The 22,114-nt window shown below is 44.2% G+C and overlaps 1 protein-coding gene across 1 annotated transcript in view; it reads right to left on the reverse strand.

Annotated features, from left to right (window-relative positions):
- The window catches only part of bmpr1bb (bone morphogenetic protein receptor type 1Bb), a 111,670-nt gene that overhangs the window by 50,106 nt on the left and 39,450 nt on the right, over positions 1-22,114 (reverse strand). The window lies entirely within an intron of this gene.

Genomic DNA, 22,114 nt, shown 5'->3' on the forward strand with positions numbered 1-22,114 from the left:
ACAATCAGATTACAGACACACACACGTACTTATCTATTATCTCTGCCTCTGTGACGGTCTGGATACCAACAATAATAAATAGAGATGGATCATAAAGATAGGGCCAGTCTGATGGGTGGCCATGTTGTTTCTGTCTATGTGATGGGTGGCCATGTTGTTTCTGTCTGAGTGATGGGTGGCCATGTTGTTTCTGTCTGAGTGATGGGTGGCCATGTTGTTTTTTGTCTATGTGATGGGTGGCCATGTTGTTTCTGTCTGAGTGATGGGTGGCCATGTTGTTTCTGTCTGAGTGATGGGAGGCCATGTTGTTTGTGTCTGAGTGATGGGTGGCCATGTTGTTTCTGTCTGAGTGATGGGTGGCCATGTTGTTTTTTGTCTATGTGATGGGTGGCCATGTTGTTTCTGTCTTAGTGATGGGTGGCCATGTTGTTTCTGTCTGAGTGATGGGTGGCCATGTTGTTTGTGTCTGAGTGATGGGTGGCCATGTTGTTTCTGTCTGAGTGATGGGTGGCCATGTTGTTTCTGTCTGAGTGATGGGTGGCCATGTTGTTTGTGTCTGAGTGATGGGTGGCCATGTTGTTTCTGTCTGAGTGATGGGTGGCCATGTTGTTTCTGTCTGAGTGATGGGTGGCCATGTTGTTTCTGTCTGAGTGATGGGTGGCCATGTTGTTTCTGTCTGAGTGAGGACACACGCACACAAGGCACGGCTCCTCTCTACATCCCACTGAGACTGAGGGAGGTCACAGTCCTTCCTGACTCTTCCCAGGCTCTCTCTCTCAGCAGAGCAGAACGTTCTCCCGGTTCCTCTGCGGCCTGGGAGCCCCAGGCTCATTAGATAGTGACACAGATACGGACCCAGCCTCACAAGCCTCAGCCGCCTCTGTGGTCCATCTGCTGTTCTACTGAACTCCTCCTGAACCCAGCAGCACTGCATCAACACACTGGCCACTTTTACCAGACTGTGTACTGACAAACCCAACAGCAGACAAACATAGTATTTAGTCACCATCTTATATACAGTTGTTTACTGATTGTGAACAGTGCATTCGGAAAGTATTCAGACCCCTTCACTTTTTCCACATTTTGTTACATTACAACCTAATATATATATATATATATATATATATATATATATATATATATATATATATATATATATATATATATATATATATATATATATATATATATTTTGTATCCTCAATCTACACACAATACCCCACAATGACAAAGCTAAAACAGGGTTTTAGACATTTTTGCTAATTTATTAAACATAAAAACAGAAATACCTTATTTACATAAGTATTCAGACCCTTTGCTATTTTGCACACATCTCAGGAGGGATTTTGTCCCACTCCTCTTTGCAGATCTTCTCCAAGTCATTAAGGTTTCGAGACTGACGTTTGGCAACTCGAACCTTCAACTCCCTCCACAGATTTTCTATGGGATTAAGGTACTGGAGACTGGCTAGGCCACTCCAGGACCTTAATGTGCTTCTTCTTGAGCCACTCCTTTGTTGCCTTGGCTGTGTGTTTTGGGTCATTGTCATGCTGGAAACATTTGACCCAAGTTAAACAATTTAAAGGCAATGCTACCAAATACTAATTGAGTATATGTAAACTTCTGACCCGCTGGGAATGTGATGAAAGAAATAAAAGCTGAAATAAATCATTCTCTCTACTATTATTCTGACATTTCACATTCTTAAAATAAAGTGGTGATCCTAACTGACCTAAGACAGGGCATTTTTACTAGGATTAAATGTACTTGGCTAAGGTGCATGTAAACTTCTGACTTCAACTGTACCTACTACTGTACATACCATTTCCTTCCATATAATATACTGTCTGTATACACCACATATTTATATTATGCATTCTGACACAGGCTCACTCATATATCTATTCTGGATCTTTAATTGGATTCGTTCTGCCATTTCTTGATTTCTTGTTTCGATTTTTGATTATTGTGTATTTGTATTGTAATTGCGAGTCATTCTATTGCATTGTGGGAGCTAGTAACATAAGTATTTCACTGCACCTGCTGGAACACCTGCACATATGTGTACACCACCAATAAACTTTGATTTGATTCTTGACTGAACAATTCACTACCGACTCATGTCCTGTAATTCCCCTTGTTGGTTCTCCGTTGTTACCACTTTAGTGGGTGAGACTGTATCCGTAGGCCTTGTAAAAACAGGTGAAATTTAAACAGCCCCCTCCTCACCCCTATCTCCCAGTCTGCTCTGAGGACCACGTCTGACTGTTTAACCATCTGTTGCCATGTTTGCTTGGAAGGGAAGCCCGTGGGCCCTATAATCCTGGCAGGGAAACCCTGTCTCTGGTCTGCTGGCTGACCTATTGTTCATTGTCAATCAGACGCTGCTTTCCTTAATTAGGAGAAACGCTCTAGCAGTTTGGGTCGAGCCCCAGCCTTCCAGTGGAAAAGACAAGCTGTGTTACTGTACCTCTCTCACTCTCTGTTGTACAGATCCAGGATCTTAATTTGATCACCCTGATGTAAAACTTGTAGTGTATTTAAGGTTAAAAAGGCTTCTGAAGTTTGTAATTTCCCCAAAAATCTCCATTAATTATAATAATAATAATTCACATTTCCTGATGCTGCAGGATTATTTTCCTGCTGTAGCAAACTGGCTCAAATGAAGATGCTCCATATGTAAGGTCAGGCTTAAAATGCAATTATGTGTATTGATAAAACTACTACACAGTCTATATGTGCAAATCACATGAATTACTCCCAACATAACACTTTATAAATTCCCAGAGTTTTCTCAACATTTGAAACACAATGAAGTCAACAGCCTACAGTCTATGAACACAGATATCCTCAGCACCACACTCACATCTCATCTACCCCTCCCTTCACTGGTCCACTCTGACGAAACACATGGTGGAAAAACAGACACCTACTCTCCTGTGTGTCCGCTAATAAAACAATGTTCACATGCAGCTCTGATCTGGAACGGAACAAATGTTTGGCAACAATTACAACATCAAACCTCAGCTGAGATGATGTAGGCATGTTATTATTCTTATTTTAATTGCTCCCAATTGGCTCAATTTCAGCAAGACAAACACTAAAAAGTCAAGAAACCACATCTGAAGTTGACGCAGCACAGTCGACATACACCATTGTCTTAGTTTGATATGTTGGTCTTTTGATTTGTTTCTGTTCATTTCTGAGGTAAATTATTGGGGCGCCACGAAAACCAAGTGCCATCTTTTAATTTAGGCCTGCCACCATTCGAAATACGGCCTTGATATTCTCAACATTCAAATAACAAAGAAGCACTTGATGTTTCTGAACAAGGTTTTTTTTTGTCTGTATAAAGAGTTGTGTGACACATATGAATGCTGAGATGAACAATAGTTTGTTTCAGCTCTTCACATCTGTCTGACATTACAGAGCACTTTAGCCATAATTCATGTGCAGTGGAGTGGAAAAACAAGAGCAAGGATGGAAATCACTGAATTGCTCCTCTGACATCCAACTGCACAGAGATCATTGAGCAGGGTTCCTAAAAAAAAAAAAAAAAACGTATTTAAATGTTTACTAAATCATTTTCATTGTTGGACATAAAATACTGTACAATCACCAGGGAAAAGCTCAAAGTATTCCCACGCATAAATAGAAAGGTATATGTGATCATATCCCAATGTAATCAAGGTTTGAAATGATTCTGTACTTGTCAAATACTATATCTGTTTGGGATTCTGGCGGTCAATTTGTAGTCTACAAATGATTTATAACTATGTTCAGGCCCCCGACCCTCCACTCAAGGAAAAATCGTCTTACGGCTGGCTGAATGTAATTGGGACCCCTGTCATAGAGAGATGCTGTGTTTTAAGACCGATAAATCCAATAAATACCATATTTTAAATGGTGTAATGCAGGCATTCCCACTGGGCACACACTGATTGAATCAACATTGTTTCTACATCATTTCAATGAAATTACATTGAACCAACGTGGAATAGAAGTTGAATTGACGTCTGAGCCCAGTGGGTGGCTACTATATTATACAACGGGTGGGTCTAATCCTGAATGCTGATTGGTTAAAAGGGAAAGGGGGATAGCTAGTCAGTTGTACAACTGAATGCATTCAACTGAAATGTGTCTTCTGCATTTAACCCAACCCCTCTGAATCAGAGACCGCATTCCAGCCGGTGTTTATTCCACAAGTGACCACCGGCTAAATCTATGACGTTAAAATGCCTATTTACTCTATTCCATCTGACTGCGCAATCCATTGCCTCATCAGCCCAGCCAGACAATTTATAAACTTGAGCTCCACTATAAAAAGCATCTAGACCTTATGTCATATTTCTTTTAGACTAACATGTAGTTTTCTGTCTCTCTGACATTTGTAACATTGAATTTCAATATTGAAACAATCTTCAGCTGTCCCATAGTAATGAACGTTTTGGGAGTTGAGATGAGACAGACAGGCAGGCAGTGTTTCTTAGCCAGTCGAAATCATGAATCAGCTGGTATCAACTTTATGGCTATACAGTGCCTTCAGAAAGTATTCAGACCCCTTGACTTTTTCCACATTTTGTTACGTTACAGTCTTGTTCTAAAATGTATTAAATAGTTTTTTTCACATCATCAATCTACACACAATACTCCATAATGACAAAGAAAAATCTGTTTTTTAGATTTTGCTAACTTATTAAAAAAAATTAAAAAGGAAAATATCACAATTACATAAGTAATCAGTACTTTGTTCTTGGGTATGACGCTAAAAGCTTGGCACATCTGTATTTGGGAAGTTTCTCCCATTCTTCTCTGCAGATCCTCTCAAGCTCTGTCAGGTTGGATGGGGAGCGTTGATGCACAGCTACAATGAGGGAAAAAAGTATTTGATCCCCTGCTGATTGTGTACGTTTGAACACTGACAAAGAAATGATCAGTCTATAATTTTAATGGTAGGTTTATTTGAACAGTGAGAGACAGAATAACAACAAAATAATCCAGAAAAACGCATGTCAAAAATGTCATAAATTGATTTGCATTTTAATGAGGGAAATAAGTATTTGACCCCTCTGCAAAACATGACTTAGTACTTGGTGGCAAAACCCTTGTTGGCAATCACAGAGGTCAGACGTTTCTTGTAGTTGGCCACCAGGTTTGCACACATCTCAGGAGGGATTTTGTCCCACTACTCTTTGCAGATCTTCTCCAAGTCATTAAGGTTTCGAGGCTGCCGTTTGGCAACTCGAACCTTCAGCTCCCTCCACAGATTTTCTATGGGATTAAGGTCTGGAGACTGGCTAGGCCACTCCAGGACCTTAATGTGCTTCTTCTTGAGCCACTCCTTTGTTGCCTTGGCCGTGTGTTTTGGGTCATTTTCATGCTGGAATACCCATCCATGACCCACTTTCAATGCCCTGGCTGAGGGAAGGAGGTTCTCACCCAAGATTTGATGGTACATGGCCCCGTCCATCGTCCCTTTGATGTGGTGAAGTTGTCCTGTCCCCTTAGCAGAAAAACACCCCCAAAGCATAATGTTTCCACCTCCATGTTTGACGGTGGGGATGGTGTTCTTGGGGTCATAGGCAGCATTCCTTCTCCTCCAAACACGGCGAGTTGAGTTGATGCCAAAGAGCTCCATTTTGGTCTCATCTGACCACAACACTTTCACCAGTTGTCCTCTGAATCATTCAGATGTTCATTGGCAAACTTCAGACGGGCATGTATATGTGCTTTCTTGAGCAGGGGGACCTTGCGGGCGCTGCAGGATTTCAGTCCTTCACGGCGTAGTGTGTTACCAATTGTTTTATTGGTGACTATGGTCCCAGCTGCCTTGAGATCATTGACAAGATCCTCCCGTTTAGTTCTGGGCTGATTCCTCACTGTTCTCATGATCATTGCAACTCCACGAGGTGAGATCTTGCATGGAGCCCCAGGCCGAGGGAGATTGACAGTTCTTTTGTGTTTCTTCCATTTGCAAATAATCGCAACAACTGTTGTCACCTTCTCACCAAGCTGCTTGGCGATGGTCTTGTAGCCCATTCCAGGCTTGTGTAGGTCTACATCCTTGGAGAGCTCTTTGGTCTTGGGCATGGTGGAGAGTTTGGAATCTGATTGATTGATTGCTTCTGTGGACAGGTGTCTTTTATACAGGTAACAAACTGAGATTAGGAGCACTCCCTTTAAGAGTGTGCTCCTAATCTCAGCTCGTTACCTGTATAAAAGACACCTGGGAGCCAGAAATCTTTCTGTAAATAAGGTATTTCTGTTTTTTATTTTTAATACATTTGCAAAAAAAATCTAAAACCTGTTTTCGCTTTGTCCTTATTGAGTATTGTGTGTAGATTGCTAAGGATAACATTTTTTTTAAAACATTTTAGAATAAAGCTGTAACATAAAATGTTGAAAAAGTCAAGGGGTCTGAACACTTTCCGAAGGCACTGTATACAAAGAAATGTCAATTGAAAAAAGATCAAACAAAATGAAGTGCAGCTAGTTTGCAGTCTTTCCAGCTTCAGTTTGAAGTGATTCTGTTAGCTGTGTTGTTGGCTAACTCCTCTGAACAACAGTGTCCTGACGAGTGTGCACATTTTCTATGCCAGGTGAAATCGCCCTTCATTAGCTCAATGTTATGGATGTATCCAAATAAATGTCACTAGAAAGCGGCTTAAACAAATGCAGATGTAGCTACTTTGCTGTTGTTCTGGCTGCACTTTTTAGCGTGACTGTGTAAGTTAGCCGAAGTTGGCTAGCTAGCAAGCAAGGGATAAGAACGTTGCCAGCCAGCATGGCAATGGAACATTTAGAACGAACAACTGGGTCGCGTCCATAGACACGGAACAAAAAAACTTAACGACTGGGTCGAGTCTCTGGCAACTGAACCGATAGAACGAACGGCCAGCCTGCTTCGGTTAGCAACCCTAGATTTGTGTCGGGACTATATCTTGTGGAAGGATGAAATAGCATTAACAAATAATCAAAATAACGTTTTTAATGAAAATATGTCAATCATTGTTTGAATATGTTGGTAACCCGTTGTATAAAAGTGATAATGCCCAACAAGCCGGTGTTTGGAGGATATATTGCAACAGTTTGCTGACCTTCGACTTCGTCTTCGGCCTAACAACACCTATGCCAATATATCCTCCAAACAACGGCTTCTTGGGCATTAACACTTAAATATATATGGTGCACAACTAGAAACAGCCTAAACATATCATACTGTACGATAACAGTATACCATCAAACTGCAGTATGCATGTAATTTAAAAAAAGCATACAGAAATCATTGTGATATGTCTGTCTTCATCAGTTAAAACAAACTGCCAACAAAATCCAGAATATAGAACAGTATGAGCCCAGCAGCGAACGAGAACCGTGACCTACTGTAAGTAGGACACACACTGCCAGGAAAAATACAATGGAAGCACGAATGAATGACAAACTCTGGCTTTTACTCAATCTCATCAGATAGCAGTCTAACTGAGGAAGAACCACAGTCAATGAAGAAACACAGTCACACACACACATACACATACACACAGTCCCATTTCACCATACACACACTGGCGAGCAGCGAGACAGAGGACATTAACAGAAGGCGTGTGAGAAGCCTCTTATCAGCAGACCCTCAACCTATACCTGGAAATGAGAAGCAGATTAAGCTATCAGCTACTGTACATTCCAAAGATGTCTAGCTTTTCCCCCTGACGTTGTTGTTCGCTCTCTTCCAATGATAGCGCCGACGACGAAAACACAGGAAGTGGGCAGCAGGGCGATGGAGCTCACATCGATCGGTAGGCCCGCCTGTCTCTCTGTATGAGCTGGGTGATGCCTTCCCTCCTCTCCTTCCCTCCTCTCCCTCCCCCAGCCGTCAAGATTTTCTGCTGCTAATGTATCTCAATATGCCCCCGTCCCGGGCTGCCTTGGCACGGAGTAGTCGATAAGTAATGGCAACGCTATCCATCTCTGAAACATCACTCCTTGACTTACTGTAAGAGCGCATCACTGTGGCCACCACTTTCAACATTGCTGACATGGAGGTAACAAACACCAGCCAGCCCAGTGCATGATCTGGGACGATCAGATACAACTAACAGGTCTGGTAGATCTCTACATCAGACAGGTCCCAGACAACAGACCTTTTAGTGTCTAGATTCAGTATTTCTATTAGCCAGAGTATAAGACTTTACATACTATTAGTTGATCATCAAGGTTGACATTAATCTGTATGCTATCCCAACCGTCAATCAGAATACAGTATGATGACATTTTACATTCTCTGAAATAAATAAATACTGTAGATTGTATTATTTGAAATCTGATTTCTCCCTGGTAAAATAAAGGTAAAATAAAATAAATGTACTGAAACTAACTCTAGACTAACGCAGGTTGGTGAAGCGTTCACTTCATTTGTCTCCCTCTTAGAAGCTTGAGAAAGTCATTGCGTTTCGCCATAATCCTTGATAGCCACACGCTGAGCCAAAATGAAATGCAATCCCTCACTTTTGGGAGTGATATTTTTGGAGGAATACACTACACTTCAAAGTATTTCATATTAAAATCGAATGCATTCAAATCTAAGATCACTCTAAGCCAGCGGAAAGACCTGGTTCTCACAACTCTAAACCCCTAAAGAGCCTTCGTTCTGGCTTTTGTTTCTCCTTGGCATTTCATTAATCAATCATTGCTTGGCCAGGGAGTTTACTCACCTTGTCAGTCTAAAAGTGGCTGATTAAAATTTATGGAGAAACAATTACCGCCTTTGGAGTGGTGCCCGACCTTCAGGAGGGAGGACATCTTTGAACCGATCATATCATCAACTAAACAATTCCATGTACAGTAGTTGGTGAGTCGCGGTGATCGTGGCAACCCTCTGACCTCCCCCTGCCCCTCCCGACACACAGAGTGCAACCTATCAAACACATGTCATTTGATTACTAACAGCTTGCATTTGTTTGACTTTTCCTTGACATTTAGATAGCAAGCCTGTATGTAAATGAGAGTAGAAGTGCAATTCCTCCTGTGCGAACACGGGCCACAGGTGAGGATATGTTAATAGCAGTGACAGCAAAGTGAGTTTACGGCAGTAGAGCGACCTGTGCATGCCGTTTACAAAACCTGTGTAATTATTCTGTCAGAAACATTAATCACCTGGGAGGGGAAACCAGACAAACAGACAGACAGATAGACAGACAGACAGACTGGAACCCCAGGCTTTTCCAGTCCCGAGGTTGCCGCTCCAGTGCGGGGCAGAACTGCCAGATCAACCATCTAGCAAAACAACTATAAATCCATAGAGCAATGTGATAAATGTCTTTGTTAAACATCACACTCCACTCAAATAACACCGCCTCTATTGTTCACATGCATTCGAGGCTATACATCATGTACACTTTCACTTACTTTGAAGACCATTGTCATGCTATGAGACAGACATAATGTTATCGTTTGGCAAAAGGGCATCTAGGCAGTGCGCGTGTGTCTGCGTCACCAGATCTCAACCCAATTGAAACACTTATTGGGAGAGTCTAGAGCGGCGCCAGAGACAGTGTTTTCCACCACCAGAATGGTGTCGCATCCCTCCAACAGAGTTCTAGACACTTGAAAAATGCCAAGGCACACTGAAGCCGTTCTAGCGGCTCGTGGTGCCCCAACGCCCTATTAAGACACCATGTTGGGTCCTCTCTTATTTTGGCAGTTACCTGTAGGTGGTGCTGTAAGTGAAAATCAGATAAGTTTCACTAAAACCCTCTGATCAATCTCAATTAAATTATCAAAATCCGGCAAGCATTTTATATCAAATTCACTGTCCAGACTCCCTTGACGATTCCACTCTCTGTCTGAGAGATCTCAATCCATTATAGAGCCACTTATCAGTGTGACGTCATCGCCATCTAGGTCTGGCTGACACCACTCCATTGACGTTCACCTCTTTTTCCCTCTGGTTTTGGCAGAGTACTCTGCTCTCCACTCCCGCCATCCCCTGTGTTGGTACGTGAGTGAGGCTGCTTGGAGTCAGGAATACTCATAAACCCACTCGGCTTCCATGGAAAAGTGTGGAATTCCTCAAAATAATTGTGTTCCGCCCTTTCCTGCCCTCTTAACTCAGGCAGTCGGCTACGGGGGCTGGAAACTGGCTAGCACGGGTGTCTCATCCGTTTCACTACCTACACCAGCATGACTGCTGCAAGCCAACATGAAGAGACCACAGGGTCCTGCGTTACCTGATTGAACAGTCACTGTCGACAACACCCAATGTAGGATCCTACACCTACTCCACCTACCTGTGGAGAATGGCTGTTTCCTGAGGACTCGTTCGCTGTTACAACGGCCAGTGTGAGAGGAGTTCAGCTAACGTTTCAGCTAAAAGATTCCCGGTCATGAGGAAATAATGTGATACTCCAGATCAATACCAGGCAAAAATATTTCACTTTGTGATATCTGTAGGAGTGAGGAGGAGAAGCAGTGTGTGTAAGAGATTAGGGGTCACCGCTACAAACGCGTTGTCCAGGGTCATTCTGGAAACACTCCATATGTTCTCCTCACTCCATACCGTACAATCATTTGCCCAGACCGGGGAAAAAACCCGCCGACACGTGTACCGATAACGTCAAACTGCAGGTAACTTCACAGAAGAAGCACAAAAAGAGAGGTAAGAGCCTGGTTTTGTAGTCTACTTCAGACAGTTCTCTCTGGTCATTCGTTGTCTACCATGACGTGATCGATCACAGAGCGAACTCAAACAGGATGCTTTTGGTGGTGCCAGAACATCGTGACAAATGTATATAGCAGTATACTGTAGATTGCGCAGCAGGGCTGTTGACAGACACATGCTCATCCAGTCAGATTCCAGAGGTCCGACGACTGGAAAGTTGTTCAGCTGTTCTGTTATTAATAAGAACAGGTCCGCAGCAACACGTACAAACGAGAAAGTGAAATATTAAGTCTAAATAACAAGGGAAATCTAACCCAACCCGGTCTAGGCAGCAGAGCACAAACCTGCAAGGGAATTCAATGTTCCTGTAGGCATCACATGGAGTCTGTGTGACTCATAAATGAGACCAAACCATATGGGCAGGATGGCAGACTAGGTGGGCACAGGTGCCAAGTGGCAGGCTGCTGGCAGGCCTGGTCCCCTTGGGTACAGGAAAACTCAGGTGCAAATCACACAACATATACCCTTTCCAGTAGGGGAGAGTGGGTTAAATTGAGCCGTATTCTTTTACATTTAGTGTCACTCCGTCAAGGTAAACATAGTATTCTTTCTAACAAAGAGATCTATATATATTTCAGGATGTTGTGTATCTCTGGAAATATGTCAACATTACAGTGGTTGAAAATAAGTGGTCCCTTGGCACACTTTACCCCGGGTATGGGGTACAAGGTAAGGTAAGCCTTTTTAAAACCATGTCTCTTTATTTCCCAAACACAATCACTTTTGTCTTTTAATCATTTTATACATCTTTTAAGACAGGCTTAAATCCAAACAAACACTTTTAACATAGGCCAGGCCCTGTTGTTACCTCATATCCCAGTGATAATGCCTTGCGTTACACCTGGGAAGAACACACTTCCATTTGCTCAACTTGACATTGTCTCAACTTACCTATTTTAGCCCACACAGCAACAAGGATGCACTCTCATGCTTGGTTTAGGACCTCATATTGACGCTTACAGAGACCCCAACTGATGTATAGAACAATCTTAAAAATGATCTACTTTGGTTTAGATAGAAGCATCATGAAACCTTGAACACAATAGAATCTTTGACTTGGTGAAAATACCGCTTTTTGGACCTAACTTGCCTACAACTTTTTCCATGTGATTTCTTCCTTCATAGACTCAATGAAATAATGACCTCTTCCTAAATATTAGGTCAAATGATACATTTTATGTATGGTTTCCTAGAAACAAGGGAGGCTTAACTTTCCCCACTCTCCCCTAAGCCTATGGCAAGACTCTGAAGGCCTGACATTCAGTCCTACATTATTATTACAGTCACGTAACTTTTCCTTCTGATAAAACCATGTATCATACATTATTATAGTCAGGTTTTCACACAAAGAAATTGTGATTTAAATACCGACTACATTGCCAATATGCTACATAATGCCGCCAAAGCACCAACTCCATACTGTACATTGTGAGAAACCAGCTGTGTGTCGTGTCTTATGACCAGGGCCTCTCTTTCACACCTCCTCTCCCACCCCTCTCTTCTCCTGCCAAGCATGCTGTGGGAGAGAGCTGCTGCGTCTATACAGTCCCCACATGCCCACCCTCAAAGTACAGGGAGCTGCCAAAGGTCTGCTCTGCGACGTGCCCCTCTGCCCATCCCAATGTGTGGGCAGTGCCAGCTTGTAACTAGAGAGCAGAGAGACCCAACAGCTGCTGCTAGTTTAAGTCTCCCTCTGCATCTGCCACTACTGTGATCTCATGGAACAAAGCTAGAATGCAATCACACGCTCCGACTGGGTGCCCAGTCACACTCCTGCCTTTGTCCTCTGTCATCTCCCTCTCTCTCTGACTGCACACTCTCTCTCTCTCCTCTCTGCCTGTCTGTCTCCCTCTCTCTCTGACTGCACACTCCCTCTCACTCCTCTCTGCCTGTCTGTCTCTCTCTCTCTCTGACTGCACACTCCCTCTCACTCCTCTCTGCCTGTCTGTCTCTCTCTCTCGCTGACTGCACACTCCCTCTCTCTCCTCTCTGCCTGTCTGTCTCTCTCTCCTCTCTGCCTGTCTGTCTCTCTCTCCTCTCTGCCTGTCTGTCTCTCTCTCCTCTCTGCCTGTCTGTCTCCCTCTCTCTCTGACTGCACACTCCCTCTCTCTCCTCTCTGCCTGTCTGTCTCTCTCTCTCTCTCTGACTGCACACTCCCTCTCTCTCCTCTCTGCCTGTCTGTCTCCCTCTCTCTCTGACTGCACACTCTCTCTCTCTCCTCTCTGCCTGTCTGTCTCCCTCTCTCTCTGACTGCACACTCTCTCTCCTCTCTGCCTGTCTATCTCTCGCTCCTCTCTGCCTGTCTGTCTCCCTCTCTCTCTGACTGCACACTCTCTCGCTCTCCTCTCTGCCTGTCTGTCTCGCTCTCCTCTCTGCCTGTCTGTCTCCCTCTCTCTCTGACTGCACACTCTCTCGCTCTCCTCTCTGCCTGTCTGTCTCTCTCTCCTCTCTGCCTGTCTGTCTCCCTCCCTCTCTGACTGCTCACTCTCTCGCTCTCATCTCTGCCTGTCTCTCTCTCTCCTCTCTGCCCGTCTGTCTCCCTCTCTCTCTCTCTGACTGCACACTCTCTCGCTCTCCTCTCTGCCTGTCTGTCTCTCTCTCCTCTCTGCCTCCCTCCCTCTCTGACTGCACACTCTCTCGCTCTCATCTCTGCCTGTCTGTCTCCCTCTCTCTCTGACTGCACACTCTCTCGCTCTCATCTCTGCCTGTCTGTCTCTCTCTCCTCTCTGCCTGTCTGTCTCTCTCTCCTCTCTGACTGCACACTCTCTCGCTCTCCTCTCTGCCTGTCTGTCTCGCTCTCCTCTCTGCCTGTCTGTCTCCCTCTCTCTCTGACTGCACACTCTCTCGCTCTCCTCTCTGCCTGTCTGTCTCTCTCTCCTCTCTGCCTGTCTGTCTCCCTCCCTCTCTGACTGCACACTATCTCGCTCTCATCTCTGCCTGTCTGTCTCTCTCTCCTCTCTGCCTGTCTGTCTCCCTCCCTCTCTGACTGCACACTATCTCGCTCTCATCTCTGCCGCTGTCTGTCTCTCTCTCCTCTCTGCCTGTCTGTCTCCCTCTCTCTCTGACTGCACACTCTCTCGCTCTCCTCTCTGCCTGTCTGTCTCTCTCTCCTCTCTGACTGCACACTCTCTCGCTCTCATCTCTGCCTGTCTGTCTCTCTCTCTCTCTGACTGCACACTCTCTCGCTCTCCTCTCGGCCTGTCTGTCTCCCTCTCTCTCTGGCTGCACACTCTCTCGCTCTCCTCTCTACCTGTCTGTCTCCCTCTCTCTCTGGCTGCACACTCTCTCGCTCTCCTATCTGCCTGTCTGTCTCTCGCTCTCTTTCACTTTCCTCTCTGCCCGTTTGTCTCTCTCGCTCTCCTCTCTGCCCGTCTGTCTCTCTCTCCTCTCTGCCTGTCTGTCTCTCTCTCGCTCTCCATCTGCCTGTCTGTCTCTCGCACTCTCTTACTCTCCTCTCTGCCTGTCTGTCTGTCTCTCTTACTCTCCTCTTTGCCTGTCTGTCTCTCACTCTCTCTCCTTTCTGCCTGTCTGTCTCTCTCTTTCTTTCTGCCTGTCTGTCTCTCTCTCTCCTCTCTGCCTGTCTGTCTCTCACTCTCTCTCTCCTGCTCTGCCTGTCTGTCTCACTGTCTCTCTCTCCTCTCTGCCTGTCTGTCTCACTCTCTCTCTCCTTTCTGCCTGTCTGTCTCACTCTCTCTCTCCTTTCTGCCTGTCTGTCTCTCTCTCTCTCCTCTCTGCCTGCCTGTCTGTCTCTCGCTCTCCTCTCTGCCAGGCTGCCTGCCTGCCTGCCTGCCTGCCTGTCTGTCTCGCTCTCTATCTCCTCTCTTTCTCTCAATCCCCCCCCTTCTCTGGTAGTCCTACTCATCCCACACTCTCTTCAACATTGCTGATTGTGAAACCAGACCAGAGGTGTTGAACTAAACCTCCCTCCTATGATCTCTACCTGCTGGTTAGTCTTTAACTGGAGTGCTACTAGCCAAACACAGTACAACCCCTCCCATTCCTCCACAGCCAGCACCATGCTGTCAGACAGGCACTCCCATTCCTCCACAGCCAGCACCATGCTGTCAGACAGGCACTCCCATTCCTCCACAGCCAGCACCATGCTGTCAGACAGGCACTACCATTCCTCCACAGCCAGCACCATGCTGTCAGACAGGCACTACCATTCCTCCACAGCCAGCACCATGCTGTCAGACAGGCACTACCATTCCTCCACAGCCAGCACCATGCTGTCAGACAGGCACTACCATTCCTCCACAGCCAGCACCATGCTGTCAGACAGGCACACCATTCCTCCACAGCCAGCACCATGCTGTCAGACAGGCACTACTAACTGTATGGGGCTCAGACTCACTTCAGCACTGAAATCACCAAACAATTCAGCCTCTCCCCTCTCTCCCTCTAATCCCATTCATATATCCTGTAGCCCTCCTGAACGCTGGCTCAATGAAGTGGTGACAGCTCCTTTTGACAGCACACCTGAGCACGGTTCCCCGAAAAGCCTCCTCTCTCTGCTAACAGAATGCTGGAGTGACAGGCAGCAGTTGAAGCTGTAAGGCAACACCGTGTTTGATTAATCAGGCATTACTCTGGCACAAAGCAGAACACAGCGCTAATCCTCAGTTCAGTAACAGGAACCCTGCAAGAAGCTAATGTATACACACACGCAGACACGTTGCCACGCACATACACACCCACACACACTTTACCTTGCTTCTCCAAAATACTTTCTCAGAGTAAGTAACATCCCTGAGTTTCTCTCTACCCCAGATCTCACCGTCCAGCAACACCAGCTGCAGCCAAGGGCCTTCGGGCCCCTATGGAAACACCAGCAGCATCACGTGAATACAGTTAGTGAGTGTACGTTATTCTGCCTCACACCTTACAGTCTGACAACTGGATTAGCAGCCCCTACACACAGCTCCACTCTCTCCACACCCACACCCTTTTCAGTGTGGAAGTGCCTGTACAGTCAAAGGCAGTCACTTTCGCGGAGAAGGTGGGATATTTGTTGGAGCATGCGTTGCAGGTGTATGTCCATAGAACAGTTTGTAATAGCAGAGATTTACGTTATTCCATACACCCAGTGTGTCTCTATGCATGCCACTATTTGGTCTGTGAGACAGGGTCAGTTCACCAGACGTGCTGTGTCTACAGGGATCAATACAGGCTTACTGACAAATCCCACCTTTCATACCTCCTCAACGTGCCGATCCACTTTGAAGACTGTCTGTGGACTCACAAGTGTTACAGCTTCACCTGAGGAAGGTGATTCTACAGCAGGCTGACCGACAAGCTCCACCTCCTCAGCAAACAGAGCGGCATTAGGCTGTCAGAGACAATGTTGACAGGTCTGACTGTGTTCTGTCTTACTCCGTCCATTAATGACAAATAACCACCTGGTTGCTACCAGGTCTCCTGTAGGGTCGCCTACAGAATCAGTGTACATTTTAGAATGAGTCAGTCATTTTGACTAAAATATAACGTTTTAGTCCCAAAAAAATGTCATTTGAGTACTGATTTAGTCTAATTATTGTCAAAATGCTGAAAAACGAAATGCCCTTTCATTTTAGTCACGTCACATTTGTATTGCCTCATTAAGCTATAGTAAACATATAGCACTGACTTCCATGTGCACAGACATATATAGCCTTGTCCTACCAACAGATTCTTCTGCATAACAATTCTCTTCCCAACAGCAGAAATATGACAAACATACACTGAGTGTACAAAACATTAAGAACACCTGCTCTTTCCATGACACCGACTGACCAGGTGAATCCAGGCCAACGATATGATCCCTTATTGATGTCACTTGTTAAATCCACTTCAATCAGTGTAGATGAAGGGGAGGAGACAGGTTATGGAAGGATTTTTAAGCCTTGAGACAATTGAGGCGGATTGTCTATGTGTGCCATTCAGAGGGTGAATGGGAAAGACAAAATATTTAAGTGCCTTTGAACGGGGTTTGGTAGTAGGTTCCAGGCGCACCGGTTTGTGTTAAGAATTGTCTGGCCATGTAAATTCCTAATTCAGCCTACATAGATATTGCGCATTACATACAAAACACACACACAAGCACAGAGAGAGAGAGAGGCATGTTTGTTCTACATAGCATATTTCTGTCTGAACGTTCCAAAACTGTATTATGGGTCATATCTTTTGAACGGTAGCCTAAAGGCTAGAATCAAGCTGTTTTCTCGGAGGAAAAGAGGGATACTTGGCTATAGAACCTGGATAAGAAATGCAATGGGAAAAGTGGGAGAGTTGAGCGAGACTACAAATTCACAGACAGCCTACTTTTCTATAGTCTACTCAAACAAGAGAACAACATATCTAGACCTTTGTTTTACCATTAAAGTCAATGCTGCTATTGTTTCGTAAAGCTGCTTGTGTTCTTAACCAGGCAAAGGGTAGCTTACTAGTACGCTGGTGGTGACTGGTTAGCTAAGGGGAAGCAGGAAGAGAGTCCACCTGCGCCATGTGTATAATCGAAGGCGGAGCCTGTCTGCCCACACTCATCGCTTGCTCCCCCGCAGCTCACCAGCTGATTTAGGCTGTGTTTACCGGGTGGGAAGTGTCCTCTCTGCTGCTGAACAGAACTGCGCTGCACATCTATGCTGATAATGTTAATTGTGCTGATCACTGAAAAGCTCTCAATCTCTCCAAAAATGATTGTCCAGGCCACTTAGTAGTCAGATTTCAGTCACATATATAATTTTGTGAAATGAAAAACTTAAATGAAAAATCATTTTCGTTTAGTTGTAGTTTTTTATGGATCTATTTAGTCAGTTATAGTTTTGTCACTTGCCACTGAAAAACAGGTGTTTGACTAATATTCTAGTCCAAATTTTTGTTGATGAAATTAACACAGAGCGGAATGACTGCTTCCTAGAAACCTTGAAGTAATTTTAGTGCGTCTGTGTGTGTGTGTATGTGTGCGCGTGCATGTTTTTCTATGTGTTTGCGTGCGTGGTTACGTCAGTGCAATGCCAGAGACTGGCTGAGTTTATCTAGCGACTGGACCATCAGCACCCGTGTCCATGCTGTGGACTGGGGGACTGGACACTATGAAAACACAGCAGGGGGAGAGAGAGGGCCTGCCTCACTGCCTCTGTTTATTTCACATCACAGAGGAAGAGGATGACTATCCAGGCTCCAGTGACTCTGCCTACTCCCTACAGCAGATGACTGACAGAATGATTGACTTCCTCACTGAAGTCCAGGGGCCAACTCTCGCTGCCTGGTGCAGATTTAGCATTGGGAATAGAGGTATTCAGATGAAACAGAATCTACGCGCTTATTAATTCCCTGGCAACTGTCTAAGTCAAATACAGCCATAAAAAGACTGCTGTGTTCGGTATAGAATTGGGGACATAATTAACTTACCAGGTGAGTTTCTCTCTCTCTCTGTCTCTCCCTCTCTAATCAGACATGCTACATTGATGCAATAGCTCCAGCCACAATCATTTAATCATGAGGAGACTTATAATGACTCACTAGCTGGTTCAGTGCAAAGATCTATGGAGTGAATTATGCCAGGGTCCCACCCAGCCTAGGTTAGAATGAACTCATACATGGGCTAGCAGTGCAACTAGCATTGTGTTTCACATAATTACGCCATCGTTCTGTTTCAATACGCTGTCCTCGCACCACACACACAATCTGTTGACAGAGTTACTAGACCCTCGCAGCAACATCTTCAAAATCCGCCGTTGGCGTTGTCACTCCTCTCTCTGTTTTGGGTAATGCTCTGTTCTGTGTTGATGGAGTCATAAGACGCGCTGGCGGGAGAGGAGGGCTACCTTGCATGGTTTTAAACATGTCTTTGATCCCGTTCCAGATCACTGCGCTTCTCTCATGAGGTTCGACAGAAAAATGTTACACTCACACACGCGCCCACACACACACACACACACACACACACACACACACACACACACAGATGATGTCATCCAACTCCCACCCGTGTGCAGTGGCTCCCTTCATGAGAAAGACAAGAGGGGAACAGATGCATATAAACACACACACACACACACACACACACACACACACACACACACACACACACACACACACACACACACACACACACACACTCCAATGACTCAGATGACACGTAGACACACCAAATTCTCCACGCGAGCGCAACCACAGATCACAAACACACCAACTAGTGTGTTCTAGATTATATTGTATTGTCTTGACTCAGTAATCCCCAAATGTTTCAACTCGGTTCATAACACTCGCAAACTATTTGGACTGAAGGAACATACATCTGCCAGATCTGTCAACACATCTTAACAGAGTCAATAACACAGTGTGGTGTGAGGCAGGCTGGTGGAGGGGTCAGACACAGACAGACAGACAAACGGCTCACAGTGTGTATTCCCAGGATGGTCTCTGGTCCGTTCTCTCCAGGTCTACACTCTAACCCAACGCCCCTGGGAAACAAAACCATGCAGGGCAACCTGAAACCCATGATGTCATCCTCCGAGAGAGAATGCGGGGCTACCGGCAGTCAGTGAGAAAGTGTCCCAAATCCCAAATCAACATCACACAATTACCGGGGTTAATTGTATTTGGAGTATAACAGCTGGCTTGGATTAGGAAGCCCACTGATAAAGCAGGGGAGAAGTGCAGAGTGGGATAAGCCTTCTAACATGTGAAAGGTGCATAGGAAGCAGTGCGGGGGAGGTGTGTGGGAAGAAACCACAGGCACTGTATGAAGTTATGGGGCCAGAAGAAGGGAGTGTCAGTGTTAAGGTTTGACTGAAATACCACATGTTCCATAGGCCTACTGTACCTTTACTTCATCTTATGTTGAAGTACATTTGCAGTTTTTGCCAAAATAATTTATATGTCAGCTTATGTGTGCATACATGCACACTTCTAATATATATGATACCTGTCAAAGGTTTGGAAACACCTACTCATTCAAGGGTTTTTCTTTATTTGTACTATTTTAGATATTGTAGAATAGTGAAGACATGAAAACTATGAAATAGCACACTCTGTATATAGACTTTTCTATTGTGTTATTGACTGTACGTTTGTTTATTCCATGTGTAACTCTGTGTTGTTGTTTGTGTCACACTGCTTTGCTTTATCTTGGCCAGGTCGCAGTTGTAAATGAGAACTTGTTCTCAACTGGCCCTACCTGGTTAAATAAAGGTGAAATAAAAATATAAAAAAATTAATGAAATAACACATATGGAATCATGTAGTAACCAAAAAAGTGTTATTATATTTTATATTTATATTTTATATTTGAGATTCTTCAAAGTAGACACCCTTTTCCTTGATGACAGCTTTGCACACTCTTGGCATTCTCTCAACCAGCTTCATGAGGTAGTCACCTGGAATGCATTTCAATTAACAGGTGTGCCTTGTTAAAAGTTAATTTAGGGAATTTCTTTCCTTCTTAATGCTTTTGAGCCAATCAGTTTGAAGAATCTCAAATATAAAATATATTTAGATTTGTTTAACACTTTTTTGGTTACTACATGATTCCATATGTGTATTCTCTAGTTTTGATGTCTTCACTATTGTTCTGCAATGTAGAAAATAGTACACATTTTGAAAAACCCTTGAATGAGTAGGTGTGTCCACACTTTTGACTGGTACTGTATATATAGAGTACATTCGCAAAGAATTCAGACCCCTTCCCTTTTTCCACATTTTGTTACATTACAGACTTTTTCAAAAAAAAAAAATTAAATCCTCAATCTACACACAATACCCCATAATGACAAAGCAAACACAAGTCTTGACATTTTAGCAAATTCATAAAAAATAAAAAAATGGAAATATCACATTTACATAAGTATTCAGACCCTTTACTCAGTACTTTGTTAAAGCCACTTTGGCAGCGATTATAGCCTCGAGTCTTCTTGGGTATGATGCTATATGCTTTGCACACCGGTATTTGGGGAGTTTCTACCATTCTTCTCTGCAAGTCCTCTCAAGCTCTGCCAAGTTGGATGGGGAGTGTCGCTACAGAGCTATTTTCAGGTCTCTCCAGAGATGTTAGATCTGGTTCAAGTCCGGGCTCTGATTCGGCCACTCAAGGATATTCAGAGACTTGTCCTGAAGCCACTCCTGTGTTGTCTTGGCTGTGTGCTTACGGTCATTGTCCTTTTGGTAGGTGAACCTTCACCTCAGTCTGAGGTCCTGAGCACTCTGGAGCAGGTTTTCATCAAGGATCTCTCTGTACTTTGCTCTGTTCATCTTTCCCTCGATCCTGACTAGTCTCCCTGTCCTTGCAGCTGAAAAACATTCCCACAGCATGATGCTGCCACCACCATGCTTCACCGTAGGGATGGTGCCAGGGTTCCTCCTGATGTGACTCTTGGCATTCAGGCCAAAGAGTTCAATGTTGGTTTCATCAGACCAGAGAATATTGTTTCTCATGGTCTGAGAGTCCTTTAGGTGTCTTTTGGCAAACTCCAAGCAGGCTGTCATTTGCCTCTTACTGAGGACTGGCTTCCAACTGGCCACTCAACCATAAAGGCCTGATTGGTGGAGGGCTGCAGAGATGGTTGTCCTTCTGGAAGGTTCTCCCATCCCAGGGTGACCATAGGGTTCTTGGTCATTTCCCTGACCAAGGCCCTTCGCCCCCATTTGCTCAGTTTGGCCAGGCCCAGATCTAGGAAGAGTCTTGGTGTTTCCAAACTTCTTCCATTTAAGAATGATGGAGGTCACTGTGTTCTTGGGGACCTTCAATGCTGCAGAAATGTTTTTGGTACCCTTCCCCAGATCTGTGCCTCAACACAATCCTGTCTCGGAGCTCTACGGACAAATCCTTCGACCTCATGGCTTGGTTTTTGCTCTGACATGCACTGTCAACTGTGGCACCTCATATAGACAGGTGTGTGCCTTTCCAAATCATGTCCAATCAACTGAATTTACCACAGGTGGACTACAATCAAGTTGTAGAAACATCTCAAGGATGATCAATGGAAACAGGATGCATTGGAGCTTAATTTCGAGTTTCATAGCAAAGGGTCTGAATACTTATGTAAATAACGTATTTCCGTTGTATATTTTGAATACATTTGCAAAAATGTCTAAAAAACTTTTTTTCACTTTGTCATTATGGGGTATTGTGTGTAAATATATATTTTTTATTTAATTATTTTTAGAATAGGGCTATAAAGTAATAAAATGTGGAAAAGAGTCTGAATACTTTTCAAATGCACTGCATTTACAGTTGAAGTCAGAAGTTTACATACACCTTAGCCAAATACATTTAAACTCAGTTTTCACAATTCCTGACATTTAATCATAGTTAAAATTCCCTGTCTTAGGTCAGTTAGGATCACCACTTTATTTTAAGAATGTGAAATGTCAGATTAATAGTAGAGCGAATGATTTATTTCAGCTTTTATTTCTTTCATC

The sequence above is a fragment of the Salmo salar genome, chromosome 01 (assembly GCF_965601325.2).
Source record: "Salmo salar chromosome 01, fSalSal1, whole genome shotgun sequence".
Taxonomy (NCBI): Eukaryota; Metazoa; Chordata; class Actinopteri; order Salmoniformes; family Salmonidae; genus Salmo; species Salmo salar.